A 17,797-nucleotide genomic window follows, 5' to 3' on the forward strand; every position below is an offset into this window, starting at 1 on the left:
GTCCCTCTATTGGGTCGACATAAGGCAGGCTCTCTTTCTCCCATTCATTCTCTTTATTAAGCAATCTATCGTAGTGGCATCTCCAGACCTCTTTCTTTGCATCCTCATTTAATGCAAGCGTACCATCATCCATGCGAACACATTTCTCTCCTACAACATCACTATTCTCTCTCCTACACTGTCTTGCAACCCGAAATACCTCGAGTCTTTGGTCCTCACGGCGCAGAACATTGGCAAATCTTTCCTTATCTGCTTCCCCTCTGGCTAAATAAACCTGTCGCCTAGCCTCCCTTCTGATAAAATCATAATTACCTGATCCTCTTGTATTTTCTTTTACCCGAAGCCAGGAACTTTTCAGCAACCCCTTGTGTATGTGTGTGTGTGTGTGTGTGTACAAATATATCTGTGTTTGTCCCTCACCCCACCACCACCACTTGACAACCAGTGTTGGTATTGTTTTTTACATTACATTACATATTCCATAGTCTGGTTGACCATTGGGGGCACCACTGATGACCTTGCAACCTGATCCCTCCATCCCTCTCTGTCTTCAGCATCTCGCACTGCACCTCTCATCTTTAGGCCTGCTCACTCACAGATGTTTTCCCACCTCTTTCTCTGTCTGCCACCTTTGACTGTTCCCTGAAGGATTGTTTTAGCCATCCCCGAGGAGCAGGTGACATGCCCAAACCACCTGAGCTTGTGTTTCTTTACTGCAGTAAGAAGATCCTCATAGGGCCCTGTTGCCTGCTTTATTCTTCTTTTCACTTCCTTATTTATGACATGATCTCTATATGATATTCCTAAAAGTCCCCTGTAACATTTCCTCTCTTTGTGTTTATGCCCCTGTAAGTTAGAAGTTCAACAAAAGGGACTGATAGAATAAGTAGCAGGCTTAAAACAAAAATAAATACTGGGTGTTGATTCATTTGCCTAAAAATTTGGATCTTTGTGGCTTGAGTCACTGCATTTTGAAATCTTTAAAAACGATCTGCTTAATGTGGCATAGAGATGCAATTTGTGATGCTGAATCTGAATTTGTTATTCATATATTCCAGAAAAATTTTGCGATAATGTTACAGGTGTTCAAAATTTGATAATTTTCAAAATTTTCAGCTAATCAGAAAACAGCATGTTCATTTCCTTTTCCATCGTCTGCCACGGTAGCAAAAAGGGGGGTGGGGTGGGGATACCAGCATGCCAAAATCTTTATACTGTTCTGGAATCGGAATTCTTACTGTTATGAAAACAAACAATTATGGAACACATGGTGGTTACACTCATTGTGCACATACTCAACATCTTTGGTTACTATGGAAACAGAGTTCTTTCCAAACAGTTATAGAACACGTGGTTTCACTCCTTGGTTACTATGGAAACAGAGTTCTTTGCAAACAGTTATAGAACACGTGGTTTCAATCCTTGGTTACTATGGAAACAGAGTTCTTTGCAAACAGTTATAGAACATGTGGTTTCACTCCTTGGTTACTATGGAAACAGTTCTTTGCAAACAGTTATAGAACATGTGGTTTCACTCCTTGGTTACTATGGAAACAGAGTTCTTTGCTTACTATGCTAACAGAACTTGATGGTGATGTGTAAAATACTTCTGATTGGCTAAAATAACCAAATTTTGCACACTTCAAAGGCTAATAACTTTTTAATTATGAATTTATGGGAAAAAATGATTTTCATTTTCGTTATTAGTATACAAAACTTAATCCATATACAAATTTGGAGACAATTGGTACAAAATTGGAGACAGTGACTCAAACCACAAAGATCCAAAAATTCGTCAAGGCAGTTCCCCCTCCCCCATAGCCACAGTTTCATGACTGAAGCAAGTAAAAGATAAAAAATACATGCACACACTCTCTCTCTCTCTCACACACACACACACACACACATTATATTGTAAATATTTTACACACCTGTATGTGTATGTACAAAATACATAATTCCTTCCTTGATTTTGCATTTCTGTTCCTTTTTTTTTTTTTTTTTTTTTTCACTTGTATTGTCTTCTTTTCTATATGCTGGTTCTCAAAAATTATCTGCTATTAAATCCATTAGTTTAATCCAGAAATGAACATGTGCCTGCAGCACTGATAACGCCATTCCTTTTGAAAACCAATTTTTGGTTGTATCCCTTTTAGTCACACTGATGTGTCTCGCATTCATTTCTGTATAGTGTCTTATTAACAGGCTCCTGACCATTACATTTGTGTCTTTCTCAGCAAATTCTTTTTAATACCTCTGATATCCAAGCATTCTTTCTTTTTTTTTTTTTTTTTTACCTTTTCATCAGCCTAATGCTTTTATTAATGAAGAATAGATAATATATGGTTGTTTCTCTCGGGCAAAACTTACACACTCTCACACACAAACTCACGTATTATATATATTATATATCTTATACATATATATCTTTTACATATATTATATATCTTATGTATATTGTACAGAGAGAGTGAGCAAAAATTTCTTTGTGTATCACAGATATCGTACATTGTACGTCAAGCTTAGCAGTTAATCTTCCTGTATGTTTTCCTTTTTGTTTTGTTTTTTCTTTTTGTTTTCTTTGTTTATTTTGTTGTCACTAAATATATAATTCCAGAGCCATGCATTACCACCATGATTTCATATTTACCCGTATGAAAGCCCTTGTTTTGGTGGGGGGTGTATTTTTTTTTGTTTTTGTTTTGGTGATGAGGGTTGTCATTTTTCTTTCTCTCTCTGTTTTGCTTTGTTATAATGAACTTTAGGTCATCATTCAGTTCCCTACAGCATTAGTACCTCTAAGGAAACTGATATGATGAAAGTCTTTGTTTTTGCAATATATGCTATCCCTCCTCGTACCAGATGCTATCGGTAAATCAGGCTGGATATGTTCTATGTGAAAACATGTTTTTCTTATTATATATTCATCCATTCATCTCTCACAATACGGGAATTTTTAGCTAATTTCTAGCTTCACAGGATAAAACAAGTGGCATAAAAATAAGTTACTTTGGCAAAGTGTCCATTTCAATGTATGTATTTCTGACTTTGAAAGTAACAAATCAAACCTCATGTTTCTGTAAAGTATTTTTTACATCCATTCCTTTCTATAATTTGTCAATAAATACAAGAGGACCCACTCCCAATACTTGCTTTTGAATTTTTTGTGTTTACTGAAAATGTATTTACTGGAGGAAAAGCATAACTTTATTAGAAAAATAATGTTCTAAGAGATGCTTAAACGACTTCTCTACAATATACTCTCAAATAATAAAGCTACAGTATTGCTGAGACTCCCTTCAGTCATGACTGACCATGGGATTGCACTTAGAAAGTTACCCTCCCAGGCACAAGTCCAGGCAAGGTTGGTTATGGAAGACCAGCAGTCGTCCATGCATATCGGCCTCCCCCTCTCCACGCCACCAGTGTTATCCAAGGGAAAGGCAAAGGGGCCGATACAGCTTGGCACCTGTGACGTCGCAACTCATTTCTACAGCTGAGTGAACTGGAGCAACGTGAAATAAAGTGTCTTGCTCAAGAACACAACACACAGCCCGGTCCGGGATACAAGCTCACAACCTCATGATCATAAGCTCAATGCTCTAACCACTGAGCCATGCACCTTCACAGTATACACCACACTTAATTCTTGCATTCTGTGTACTTTTTCCCTTACTGTCTCTACATCCTTAACCCTCTAGCATTTAAACCAGCCATATCCAACCCAAATATTCTACATGTCTTCAAACTAGCCAGATCTGGCTTCTCACACCCAAACTGCTATGTTTTTCTCAAAAGAAACAAACCCATCATCGTAATCTTGAACCTACAACATAATGCATAATTGATTCAAAACAACAGTGACACATGAGGTTTTTCGAGCGAGATCGTTGCCGGTGCCCCTGGACTGGCTCCTGTGCGGGTGGCACATAAAAGACACCATTTCGAGCGTGGCCGTTTTCGTGCGGGTGACACGTAAAAGCACCCACTACACTCTCTGAGTGGTTGACGTTAGGAAGGGCATCCAGCTGTAAAAACTCTGCCAAATTAGATTGGAGCCTGGTGTAGCCATCCGGTTTCACCAGTCCTCAGTCAAATCGTCCAACCCATGCTAGCATGGAAAGTGGACGTTAAACGATGATGATGATGATGATGATGATGATGATGAATAAATAAGCTTTCCATTTGACAGAATAATCTGAATGCTAAAAGGTTAATACAATATCAGGAAGTAAGTGCAATTGAAATGCAGAACCAAAATTGCATAACAAGCCTTGTGATGTAGGCAAGTTATCTGCACATTTACTGGGGGATTTGTATGCATCTGTATTATGATATATGTGTGGTGGGGGTGGGGGTTTAAAAATATATTCTCCTACAGTTGCCTCACAACGGGTGCTGCATCCATGGTAGATTTTCTGTGCACGAAGTCAAGCTTCAGTCTTTCACAAGTGTTTGAGGAGTTTGTGGCTATGAATAAAACTTACTGTTTTTTTATTACCAAAGAGGAGCCATTTTTCCTTTAGTAGTACTATCAATCAGTTCAGTTTTTATCAATAGTCTTTTGTGAGTATTTATGCTGATTTATATTATTTTGAATTGTGTTATTTGGATGATATATTTTCTTGAAATGAATAATTTTTAAATAATTTTTTAAACAATATGATTAAATATGCACATTTAGCACTACTAGTGCTCAGGATATCTTTGTCATTTTTGTCTCTCAAATTAAAATCATATTCTTTGGTAGACTGTGAATTCTGAAGTAATGTTCAAATTTTTTGTCATGAACTTGAAACATATGGATTTTTCTTTATTTCTGAGCACTCACCTATGTGGGAAGTGGAAAATCCAATGTTTCAGACAGAGTCCTTCTTCAGAGAAAAGTTGACAGGGAAGAAATTAACAAAAGTCTATAGTGTTTTACCTCCTGTTAGTTAAAATAAAATTGGCTGCAAGGATCACAGGACCGCATGAGCTTCATATGAGAACAAGTAGTGGTGGGAGATTTGTGTAAGATTTGTATATGCATGTATGTTAGAATGTATATATGAGTGTGTTTGACTTTATGTGTATACTCTTTTACTCTTTTACTTGTTTCAGTCTTTTGACTGTGGCCATGCTGGAGCACCGCCTTTAGTCGAGCAAATCGACCCCAGGACTTATTCTTTGGAAGCCTAGTACTTATTCTTTCGGTCTCTTTTGCCGAACCGCTAAGTTACGGGGACATAAACACACCAGCATCGGTTGTCAAGCGATGTTGGGGGGACAAACACAGACATACAAACACATACACACATACATATATATATACATATATACGACAGGCTTCTTTCAGTTTCCGTCTACCAAATCCACTCACAAGGCATTGGTCGGCCCGAGGCTATAGTAGAAGACACTTGCCCAAGATGCCACGCAGTGGGACTGAACCCGGGACCATGTGGTTGGTAAGCAAGCTACTTACCACACAGCCACTCCTACGCCTATATATACAAATTATGTACACATACAAATAGTATGAGAGGTGAGTACATATTTATTTAACCATATGACTTCCATAAGGTTATGGTCATTTCTACAACCTTTCTCAAGTCGTATTAATTTCAGTATGAAAGAAATTATGCGTACATGTTTGTATTAATATGTTTGAAACTGTGTGAGATGCAAGAAGGAAAGAGGAATGAACATGGAGGAGAAGCAGGCAATGTCAAGAGTGAGGTGAAGGAAAACGATGAGGTAAAAGAGGATTTGAAGAATAAGAAATGGTTTAATGAACTAAGAGGATGTGTAGCAGTTAAAGGAAAAACATTAATTCAAACCAGTCAATGGCTTGGTGCCAAATTCGATTATGCATATTTTAGTTAGGATACAGCTACAAAAGAAAGAAAAAAAAAACATGCAGTCTTTGTATTCATCTTAGAAGCAAGTTGCTAACACTTCTCAACTATCTGCTTTGAATCTGTTGCATTTACTTTTACAAGAAAATTTCAAACAAGTTTTCAAGAAGCTTGCCAAACTTCTAACTAATCTTCTGGTATATTATTCCCCAAAATTGATCCAACAGAAAAAAAAAAAAGTAACAGCTTTAAATTTTGCTTCTGTTACAGTTGGATCATTACGTTAAAGATATTTGAATGCTCCTTCATGTTTATAAAGATCTTTTGAAAACTGCTCATACACCCTAACTTTATACGTAATGGGAACCAAAAGAATTTTTCATGGATTTACAGAAGGTAAAAATAAAAAAAGATTAAAAAATATAACAGGCAAAAACCTTAAGCATGAAATAAATCTATGAAACACTTTGTTCATCACCTTGAACTATATGTGTTATTCCCTTAAATCAGTACAAATCAAACAATTGTACTCACGGTCATTGATCTTTTTTAGCAGGAATTCTATGATTTCATGTTTCAGTCAGCTGTACAAAAATGTCCTATAGGTATAGATAGTCAATTGAATGATAATACGGTTTTCGTGCTTTGCTTTCAAGAATCAATAAACAATCTCCAATCATCTCCTTTGTATGAAAATCCATTTTATTCAATGTAAAGCTTTAATATTTTTGCAGTGTGTTCTCATTGCAAAAGAAGTCCATAAATTTTTCCTCTCTGTAAATGAATAAGGCGACTAGCTTTCTTTTGCAGGCAGACTTTTTTTTTTTATTCTCCACTTTTCTATTCACTTTTGAAACTCAAAACCTGAATTCAGAATGTATATTACAGAGTGCACAGATACACATGAATACATTCACACACACCACACACACACATATATATACACTTGTATGTATATACACACACATGCATGCATATATAAGCACTAATACACACACGTAAATGCAAACATATATATGCATGTATGTATATGTGTATATATATTTATATATGTGTGTATATATGTATATGTGTGTGTGTGTGTGTGTGTGTATATAAGCATATATATGAATTACTGTGCTAATCAAATTCATGTAAAACAATTGGGATAACACACGGTTGATTTTTAGTTTTCTGAGTACCTCAAGAAAAACAAGACACATTAGATCAGTCTAAATAAACCTTTGCACTGCAATGGTATTGAGTATTTTTCTTACATTCTATAACACCAATGGAAATATATGGCTGTGTAGACAAGCAGAGGTATGGCTGTGTGTAGGTACAGACGTAGCTTTGTGCTTTGGATAGGTTTCCATCCATGTGGTTTTGGGTTCAGTCACACTGTGTGGCAAGCTTGTCATGCTTATATATATATGTCTGTGTATGTGTGTGTGTGTGTGTGTGTGTGTGTATTACACGTGCATGTGCATATGGATGTGTTTGTAGGAGTGTCTGTTTGTCCCCCTCCATCACCTCTTGACAATCGGTGCTGGTGTGTTTACAACCCCATAACTTAGTAGTTCAGCAAAAGTAACCGATAGAATAAGTACCAGGTTTAAAAAATAAGTACTGGGGTCAAACCACTTGACTAAAATTTCAAGGAAGTTCTCCCATCATAGTCGCAGTCTAATAACTGAAATGAGTAAAAGATAAAAGATATGTGTGTGTGTGTATATATATATATATATATATATATATATATATATATATATATATATATATACATATACTAGTAGAAGTACCCGGTGTTGCTTGGGAATAAAATGGCATAGTTTATATATAATATATTACAGTTATGTTGAAACAGGTGATATGGGAAAGTGCAGCATTGACAACAAAACATTTGTGGAGTAAATGATGGGCTAAATCGACTAAGCAACATGCTATGCATTTGTTTGAGGTATTTCAGGCCCTAACCTGTGGGAGTTATATGATTTTTGAATGCACCGAGAGGCTGTCAGTGGATATACTCTCTTTTGCAGCAGTCTGCGCTGTGTCTAACATGACCCGTCATCTGAAATGTTAACATCTCCTTTGGGTTTATTGTCCTACATCACTCATAAAGTAAATTTGGAGGAACTGTAGTTGTTCATTTGTGTGTAACAGGGAACCAATGAGGTGATAGACTTGCTCTTGAACTTTGACGTTGGTGTAAATTCATGTTTATCTATCTCCTTAGATGCACCAAACGATGTCATTTGAAATGCAGAGTTGTATTGTCTGATATTCTTCAGAAAATCCTTTGACTGGATGGAAGTGCCTTCTAGAAGACCATAAGAGGTTGGGAAGGAGCTTGTAGTGCTGGCAATGTTACCTTATCACCTGAGCAGCACATACCATTTGCTTCATTTGAAAATTTTAAAGCTCTACAGAAACAACAATTTGTGTTTAGTTTAGCACACCAGTTTGGACAGTAGTGGCTGTGGAAATGCTAGATCCTGGATTTTTTGCATATTTGCATGTCATCAGTAGCAACTGTCCAATTTCTTTGTAGTTATTGGCATGTTATGTCTATGGAAGATGCTTTCTCAAGATGAATTCTAAATTGTTGTGACTATCTCATAGTATAAGATATGCAGAATGCTATTCTGGATTATGAGGGGATGCTGAAAAGTTCCTGGCTTTGAGTAAAAGAAAATACCAGAGGATCAATTAATCATGAGTTTATTCCACATATCCTCCTCTCAGATTCACTCACTTTTGCAGCGGTTTTCAGTTTTTCTAAGCCTTGTAAGGAAACTCAGAAATTATGCTTTCACATTACCTTTAAAGTCGGGAACTTTTTAGTACCCCTTCATAATAGTGCTTCTATTACTAATAATGAATTTTTGCCCAGTCTAATGCCACAGAAAATATGGGCTTGTGATATACACGTGTTTTGATCTGTTTTAGCAAATAAGATTCATTCTAATTGAATTGATTCTATCATATCTGGAGAATTCCCACACCTTTGTAAGGTGAAAGAACTCTTCAGTCTCATTAAAGTCATGATGGCTTATGTCCCCTTTGATGATCACAATAGGAATTCACTTTACATGGAAGACTGCAAAATACCCCAAACTGCTTCAACAAATGCATCAAGCAGTAAATTAGTTGGACAGTATGAAACTGACATAAAGCACATATCGATTTTGTGTTGTGCAATTCAAGAAAATCCATCAAATATGTCATCAAGCAATCTGTTGCTGCTTAGTTTGCTCTGATAAACTCAACAGCCATGATGAAGGTACCCAATTCCAGCGAGGACAATGCATCAGAAGCATTGAGGCTTTCTGTTTTTCTTTCTTTTCTTTTTGGTGTGCGGAGTTCTTTGTGGTTAACATTCATGAAAATACCCATACATTCAACAACTTGTTGCCTACTTGACGAAATGGCCAATGAGTTTCCTTTTCGCAAGCAACTGCTTCAGAGTTAGCACAAAGTTTAAGGCACCTAATAATTACAGCCATATTCGAGCTGTGCCAGTATGGTTTCTTTGCAAAAACAATGCTATTCCTTTAGGTTCCTTCCTAAAATACACAGAACAACAAAACAATGAAGATAAAGAAAGAAAGATGTCCCTGTTGAAGAACAACCTAAGTTTGATGATACTATTGGAAAAGAGTATACTGTATATGTCAGTCAACATGAATGCATCTTCCTTTGACTTCACTTTGAAGTGTAAAACCGAAGTTCATTTCAAGATCTTCATATAGACAATGGTAAAGTTTACACCTGCAGAGAGATATTTTTATACTTCCCACCACTGAAGAATGATGATCAAATGATATGCAGCATTGATTCTTTTGACTATGCTGCTTGAATGTTGTGAACTATACACTCTGTTTCAGCTTTGGCTGAAGGGTCACGATGGCCTTGCTGAAAATTTCAAGCATCTACATTGCAGCCCTCACAAATTCAAGGATTATAAGTAACTAAGAACTTCAAATATATGGCTATGGCTTTCCTCCACCTAATTGTCTGAAGTCAATTGTCTGGTGTCAACAATTCAGAAAGAATCGTCATATAATGTTGACACAGTAATAGCATTAGTCAATGACATTAAACCCAAATCGATTTTTGGCCTTTAGGCAGCTTTTTTTGACAGGGTTCAGCTGCAAGAGACTAGAAATTATTTCCTTCATGTTCATGGTGGAACTGAACTGACATTTCTGATCTGTCTGTTGCTTACCAAATTCTGTTATCATAAAACACAGCTGCTGTAGGTGTTTCCTCAGGCATTAGCATTACATGCCTTCCTTGGCTGGAGGAGTGGTACTGCACGTACTGCTTTTAAACTCTTCTTGGACTTGGGCATAAATGATGCACCTGTTTGCTACATTGCCAAGATTTCAGAAACCAAGCAAGTTTCTAAGCGATGCTAAATGAATTTCTGGAAAGAATATTCAGTTTCACTCAAGAGATCTATGCATGCTTTGCCCAAAACATTGTGGAATTTGTTTAACAATTCATCTCCTGATAAAATCTATGCTTGCTTCAAATTGTTGTCATTTTGGACTAAAGTTAAAATCTTTAAACTGTCTACTAACACAAAAGTCAATCTACTAACACAAAAGTCAATCTGGTTGTTTTATCAAAAATATTTTTAAAAGTTGGAGACAGAAACTTTCCTTCCAACAGCAATAGCATTGTAGACTCAGTTCCTATAAGTGTAATACTGGAGGCCTCTGGTAAACTTATATCAAAGTTGTTCCTTGACTAACAAAATTATTAACACACCAGTGACTGTCCCCATCCCCATCATTCCCCACCCTAAATAGATGTTTGGTCAACAGCATTACGTGGCAAGTTTTACAGATACTTCCAGTTAGTCGTACCTACAAACCAGTAGATATTGCTGTGGATCAAGGTGCAATAGTTTTAAATTCATCGGAATTCAGTTCTGCCACCTTACTGACTACCTTTAAAAATATCACCCACCGCTATGCAAGAGACCACACATTTGTTCAAATAATGTCACTACCTACACAACTACACACTCAATAATAACCCGTATATTCATCCATTTTTAAGGTCACTGAGAGAAACCTGGGGGAGATTTTGTTTGCACTTTGGTCCTTGCAGAAGTTTGATTGTGTCACACTGCACCTCAGACCATGAACCAATGTGCATCAGAAGGTGCAACATCCTCAAGTAGATGGAATATGTTATGTATAGAGCTATCAGTGTGCTCATCAGATCAAGCAATTTAGCTGACTACATGTGCCATAGCTTTGTTTAATCAGAACTGACCTCATGTAAATAAATCATCAACACATTGTTACTATGGGCAGCATCATACATCATTGTAAATAATTTCATTATATTCAAGCATACTTCATCTCTTTGTGTACAAAACTCTCAGCTAAATGACTAAGTCAGAGAGCACATGGTTAACAGCTGGAATATCTATTATGAATTTGGGCAGTTAAAAAATTGTTTTTTTTTTATATCAAATTGAAAAAGATTGTAATTTCAGCTAAACTTTATATGAGATAACTTTGCATGCAACTCATTTTACTCTTATTGTTTTGTTTTGTTTCCAACACCTGTAAAGAATTTCAGTATCTTCATAGAATGAGATTATTTTATATTAGTATTTAACATCTGGCCCTTCAACATTGAATCTGGTACAGCTGACTTCATTTCTAACAGAAATAATTGTATATTTCAAAAGTTCTGATGCCAACAATTTTTACCCTCCTGCATGTCCAAAGCATTTTCATAAGTTTGTCTTAAACATCACTGCTTGTTTTCTGATTTTTAGTTAGCCTTTCATTTCATACATTCTAAGTAATATAAAGCTCTTCTTTGAAAGTCCCCTGGTTACTCTGGTGGTGGCAACGGCAGTGGTAAGAGGGAATGCACTGTAACAATGTCTCACAGGATTCACCATTTGTTGGTAATTCCCTACTCTTGTCAAATGACACCTTTGAACCACTCAGGTACCAACATTCCAACCCATGGGTCTGTTTGGGTAGTCATTGCTGGTGAGGGTTTTATGAGGTCGATGTGCAAATCCTACCTCAACCTCACTTAGTCAGTTTTTACAACATGCAGAAGAAACATTGGCTTTATACTACTCTGGTGGTTGAAATCAAAGTGGGAATGTGTATCATTATGATGGATGGACACTAGGGAAATATGTCCTTTGTGTCACATGTGAGACACAGAACAGGTGAAGGATTAAATTTCTTGATGAAGTGTAAATAATTGATGAACTGGAACTGTTGAAAATGTTTATTATTAAAATTTTTTTTTAATTTCTACAATTTGTTATAAAACATCTCATAATTACCAATGAAAATAAAAACACAAGAATATTATTTTATTGTGGAGATTGCATCAAAGAATGTTAAGTTTGCCTTTATAGTGAGCTGTCATTTGGTTTTATGATTCCTGTTCTTTATTGGGTATGACTTGAATGCATTTAGCTTTTCCACTTTTGCATTTTTGATTCAGCACCAAATATGCATGCACCTCAAAATAGTTGCAATCTTAGATGTTTCAGCAGGACTACATTCTATGTTATAGCTCAAGCCTTTATCATTAGTTCTCTCCTTGAGATAAAGGTTAGCAAAACTCACATAAACACACATATGTGTTGTATGTGTATGTGTGTGTGTATATATATATATATATATATATATATATATATATATATATATATATATATATATATATATATATATATACACATACACACACACACACACACCACCCACTACACTCTCTGAGTGGTTGGCATTAGGAAGGGCATCCAGCTATAGAAACTCTGCCAAAACAGATGGTTTAGCCATCTGGTTTCACCAGTCCTCAGTCAAATCGTCCAATCCATGCTAGCATGGAAAGCGGACGTTAAACGATGATGTTGATATAATTGTTGAAGAGGACAACAAAAGTTAAAGCAAGGCAAACATCTCAAGTCATATACATTATTATCACGGGAAAAAATTCAAAATCTTGGCTATAACCTTGGAGCCCTAGTAATCTATTACAGCACTTACCTAGCATACCTAATTGTTTAGATCACCTGTGAACTAAACCCCATATTTTGTATGTATATATATATATATATGTGTGTGTGTGTGTGTGTGTGTGTGTGTGTGCATGTCTACAATGTCTGATCAAAAAGTATCAGGACTGATACTATAAAAAGAAACCTACAGCACATCTCAATTCAGCATTTAATCTCCTTTGAAGTTGTACCCTTCTGAAGCCACACTTTATCCAGTACTGTTTCCATTGATGGAAGCATTCCTGGGAGTCCTTTCGGGAACAGCGAGTAGCTACCTCATTTGCCCAGGTAGATGGCACTGTATGATTTGTAGGAAAGGTGTAAGCAGGAACTCTATACAGTGTACCCGTTGTAAGCTATGGATGCACAAGAGGTGCAGTGGATTAATAGGAAGATTACCAGAACTATTTTCTATAGTTATTATGGATCCTGTGCAACTTCCACACATGAGCACTATCTTCTCTGATAATCTTTCTATTAATCCACTGCACCTCTTGTGCATCCATAGCTTACAACGGGTACACTGTATAGAGTTCCTGCCTACACCTTTCCTACAAATCATACAGTGCCATCTACCTGGGCAAATGAGGCAGCTGCTTGCTATTGCCAAAAGGACCCCCAAGAATGCTTCCATCAATGGAAACAACACTGGATAAAGTGTGGCTTCAGAAGGGGACTACGTCAAAGGAGATTAAATGCTGAATTGATATGTGCTGTAGGTTTCTTTTTATAACTGGTACTTATTTAATCGACCCCCGAAAGGCAAAGTCAACCTCGACGGAATTTGAACTCAGAACGTAAAGACAGATGAAATAGCGCTAAGCATTTCGCCTGGCATGCTAATGTTTCTGCCAGCTCGCCGCCTTAATGGTATATATGTATGTATATATGTGTATGTATATATAATATATACATATATAGATATATATATACATATATACACATGCGTGTGTGTATATGTAGTTATGTATACATATGCATATATATATATATAATACAAAGAATATATATACATGTATACACACATATATGTACATACATACATCTACATGTGTATATATATGCATATCAGGGTACAGGACGTTAGAACAATAAACTACAGACAACGGAACGAACACATAGGAAAACGGAAAGCCACTTGGAATATCCCTTCATCAGCTGTCTCTATTCTATCTAGACGTTTCGAAGATATACATTTGTGTCTGTGTATATGGTTATGTATGTATGTGTATACCCACATGTATTCAGCTACCAAATTCCACTCAAACCATATCTTGCCATCATCTTAAAAGAGCAAGATACATTAAATGAGGTAGTTCTGGATATATTACCTTGAAGACATAGGATTGCATGATCAGAGCTAAGCCATGGATAAACTTAACAATAACTCTTGTGATTTTGGATGCTAAAGAGTTACGATCCTAATCTGTACTGCCAAATATATTTAGTTATGTTCCATTATAACTACAAAATATCAATCCATTATGCATCATTGCCCAACATCAGATATTATATATATGTGTGTCTATATATGTATGCATATATATATATATTATATGCATACATACTCATTGAAAGATAAATACATACATACATCTATCTATCTATATTTCTCTGAGATGCAGGTAAATTTCTATATTTCATGTCATTTCATTGTATTGTGAGAAACATTGTTTCATACTTGTTTTATTTAAACGTATATTTTTCTACTAAAAGGAAATGAATTTTATTGTGATAAAAAGATCATTTTCTCAGCACTTTCCAAATGAAAATTTTATTGCTAATGGTAACTTTACACCTCTTTTTCCACAAAGGGAAATATTTCTGACAAGCAGGAAATCCCATTCTTTTGGCTTCAGTTTTAGAATAGAAAAGTAGCTAAAATATGGCCAGCAATATATATATATATATATATATATATATATATATATATATATATATATATATATATATATATATATATATATATATATATATATACACACACACACAAATACATACATACATACATACATATATATATATATACACACACATAAATATACATACATATATATATTTATAAACGATGAGGACGTTAAACGATGATGATGATGATGATGATACATGCATACATATATATATATATATACATGTACATATATATACAGACACACACACACATATATATACACACGCACATATATATATATATATACAGACACACACGCGCGTATATATATATATATATATATATATATATATATATATATATATATATATATATATCAGCCTTCTTTTTTTATTGTCCTCCAACAGTTATATTTTATTCTTTGTTAGATTTCATAAAGCTATTTGGTTTTTCGTAATTTCCCTTGAGTATCTTTTTCTCTCTCCCCCCCCCCTCTCTGTCTCTCATTCTCTCTTTCTTTCACACACACTTTCTGCTTTTTTTTTTCTTCATTAATTTTTCTTGCTATTGTTTTCTTTACTGTGAACATCTTTTTCTGGTTTTGTTGTTTTTTCGTGGAATATTTTAAAGAAAACTTGTTTTATTTTGCATTTCATTTCTGTTTGAGTTCATCATTTTCATGTTTTGACTTGTGATGTTTCCTGTTGCTAGCTACCTACTTTCCATTATACCTGCATTTAATGGTGTTGAGAGGTTTTCTTGCCATCATTACAACATGTCATTCAAAATATTCCAGCAGCAGTCTCATACTGTTCCTTACCACTCCCACTTCATTCAAATGACAACCCTATTGAATTGTGCTGGCTCTACTTTCCCTTACCAATCCTTTTCCACTTGTCTTTTCTCACTTCATAGATTTTACAGATAAATGGTTTATAGCAAGATTGGATTTTCACTTAAGGAATCTGATTGGATCCTTTCCTAAGTTGTCCTGTTTTTTTTTTCTTCTTTTTTTGGGTGTATTTCCTATTTTTCTATTGTTCTTAGGAAAGAAATTTTAGTTCTTCCTCAATTGGGTAGATGCGCTTTAATTCCAGATGGATTGGTTGAAGTAAGTATTAAGTATGGAATTCTGGAGAAGCAATTCGGTGCAGATATTGAGAGTAGTTTGCTTGGTGTGTTTTGTTAATGACAGTATTGAATTAACATAGTTCATAGTTACCTTTACTAAGTCCCAAGTCAACCATAATTGAGCAGACACTTCTGACAGGCTTCTTTACAGTTTCTGTTTACCCAATTTCAGTCACAAGGTATATATATATATATAATCATCATCATCATCATCATCATCATCATCATCGTTTAATGTCCGCTTTCCATGCTAGCATGAGTTAGAAGATTTGACTGAGGACTGGCAAACCAGATGGCTGCACCAGGCTCCAATCTGATCTGGTAGAGTTTCTACAGCTAGATGCCCTTCCTAACGCCAACCACTCCGAAAGTGTAGTGGGTGCTTTTATGTGCCAGTCTGGCAGTACTGGCAACGCCCATGCTCAAATGGTGTTTTTTACGTGCCACCTGCACAGGAGTCAGTCCAGCGGCACTGGCAACGACCTCGCTCGAATGTTTTGTTCACGTGCCAGGAAGGCGACGCTGGTAACAATCACGCTCAAATGGTGCTTTTTGCGTACCACTGGCACGGAAGCCAGACAGCTGCTCTGGCAGTGATCCCGCTCAGATGGAGCTGTTAGCGCTCCACTGGCACTGGTGCCAGTCATTGAATTTGGTTCAATTTCAATTTCATTTGCCCCAACAATTCTTCGCAAGCAGAGTTTAGTGTCTATATATATATATTCATCATCATCCTTTAGCATCTGTTTTCCACACTCCAAGAGATTGGACAGTTTGACCAGATCTGACAAGCTGGAGAGCTGCACCAGGTTCCAGTCTAATTTGGCTAGATACCCTTCAAAGCACCAGTCACTTTACAGTGTATGCAGGGTGCCTTTAACCTGGCACCAGCGTGAGTGCTCTTACATGGCACTGGCCTGAGTATTTTTTATATGGCACCTACATAGGACTCTTACAAGCCAGCCCTCTTCACCAAGAAGAACAGCCTTAACACCTCTGCTGTGGAGGACAGGTTTTATATATGAATACACACATACACATGCATGCATGGTGTTCAGGCTAAATTTGACAGTTTGCATAAAAGAAAAAGGAAACAATATTCCATCCAAAAATAAAAGTATTGTATAAAATCAAAAACTATGAATTAGATTATGACTGGAAGATAACAGTTTACTCAGAAGTAGCCACCCTCAGCTTCCACTGTGTCCTCCCGACAGCTCTGGAACCTGGTGCATGCATTCCTCACTGTGCACCTGGGAAGGTCTCTACACATTGCTTTGATTTTGACCACCAGCTCACCCTTAGTGTTGTGAGCTGAGTGGTTGGTGTCTTTCTCAGCAACCACACATGGTAATCCATGAAATTAAAATCAGAGGAATCAGGAGGTCAGAAATTGGTGCTGGTGGAGTAAAGCAGTTCTCTGACAACCACTTCTGACTCTTTCCACAGGTATGGCAAACTGCTGAATCTTGTTGTCACACATATGACCTTCCAGCAACAACTGTCTCCAACCACAGTCTCTAGCAGCTTCATATAGCCATCTGAATTGAGCCTAAGGCCCTGTTCAAATATGTGGAGCAGCATAACACCCACCTCATTGGAGACTCACCCAAAGGCCTTCACATTTTGGATGAACTTGGTTTTCATGCCATCCATGTCACGTCTTACAGCCCTTACAATGTTCACAGAGCATTGAGCAGCAGTCATGATGTCAACATTTTGATATCCATCATAAATTACATTGATACAGACAACTCTTTTCCAGTGTTTCTCAACTACATCTATAATCTTTATGCTCTCTAATGCTGTTGACTGTTCACTTCAAGGTGTTTCTGAAAAAAAGAAGATGTAAAAAAAAATCATCAAATTTAGCCCAAACACCCTATATATATATGTATATAT

The 17,797-nt window shown here is 36.3% G+C and overlaps 1 protein-coding gene across 1 annotated transcript in view; it reads left to right on the forward strand.

Moving 5' to 3' along the window:
* The window catches only part of LOC106878420 (probable ATP-dependent RNA helicase DDX49), a 608,416-nt gene that overhangs the window by 532,054 nt on the left and 58,565 nt on the right, over positions 1-17,797 (forward strand). The window lies entirely within an intron of this gene.

Source organism: Octopus bimaculoides, chromosome 2 (assembly GCF_001194135.2).
Source record: "Octopus bimaculoides isolate UCB-OBI-ISO-001 chromosome 2, ASM119413v2, whole genome shotgun sequence".
Taxonomy (NCBI): Eukaryota; Metazoa; Mollusca; class Cephalopoda; order Octopoda; family Octopodidae; genus Octopus; species Octopus bimaculoides.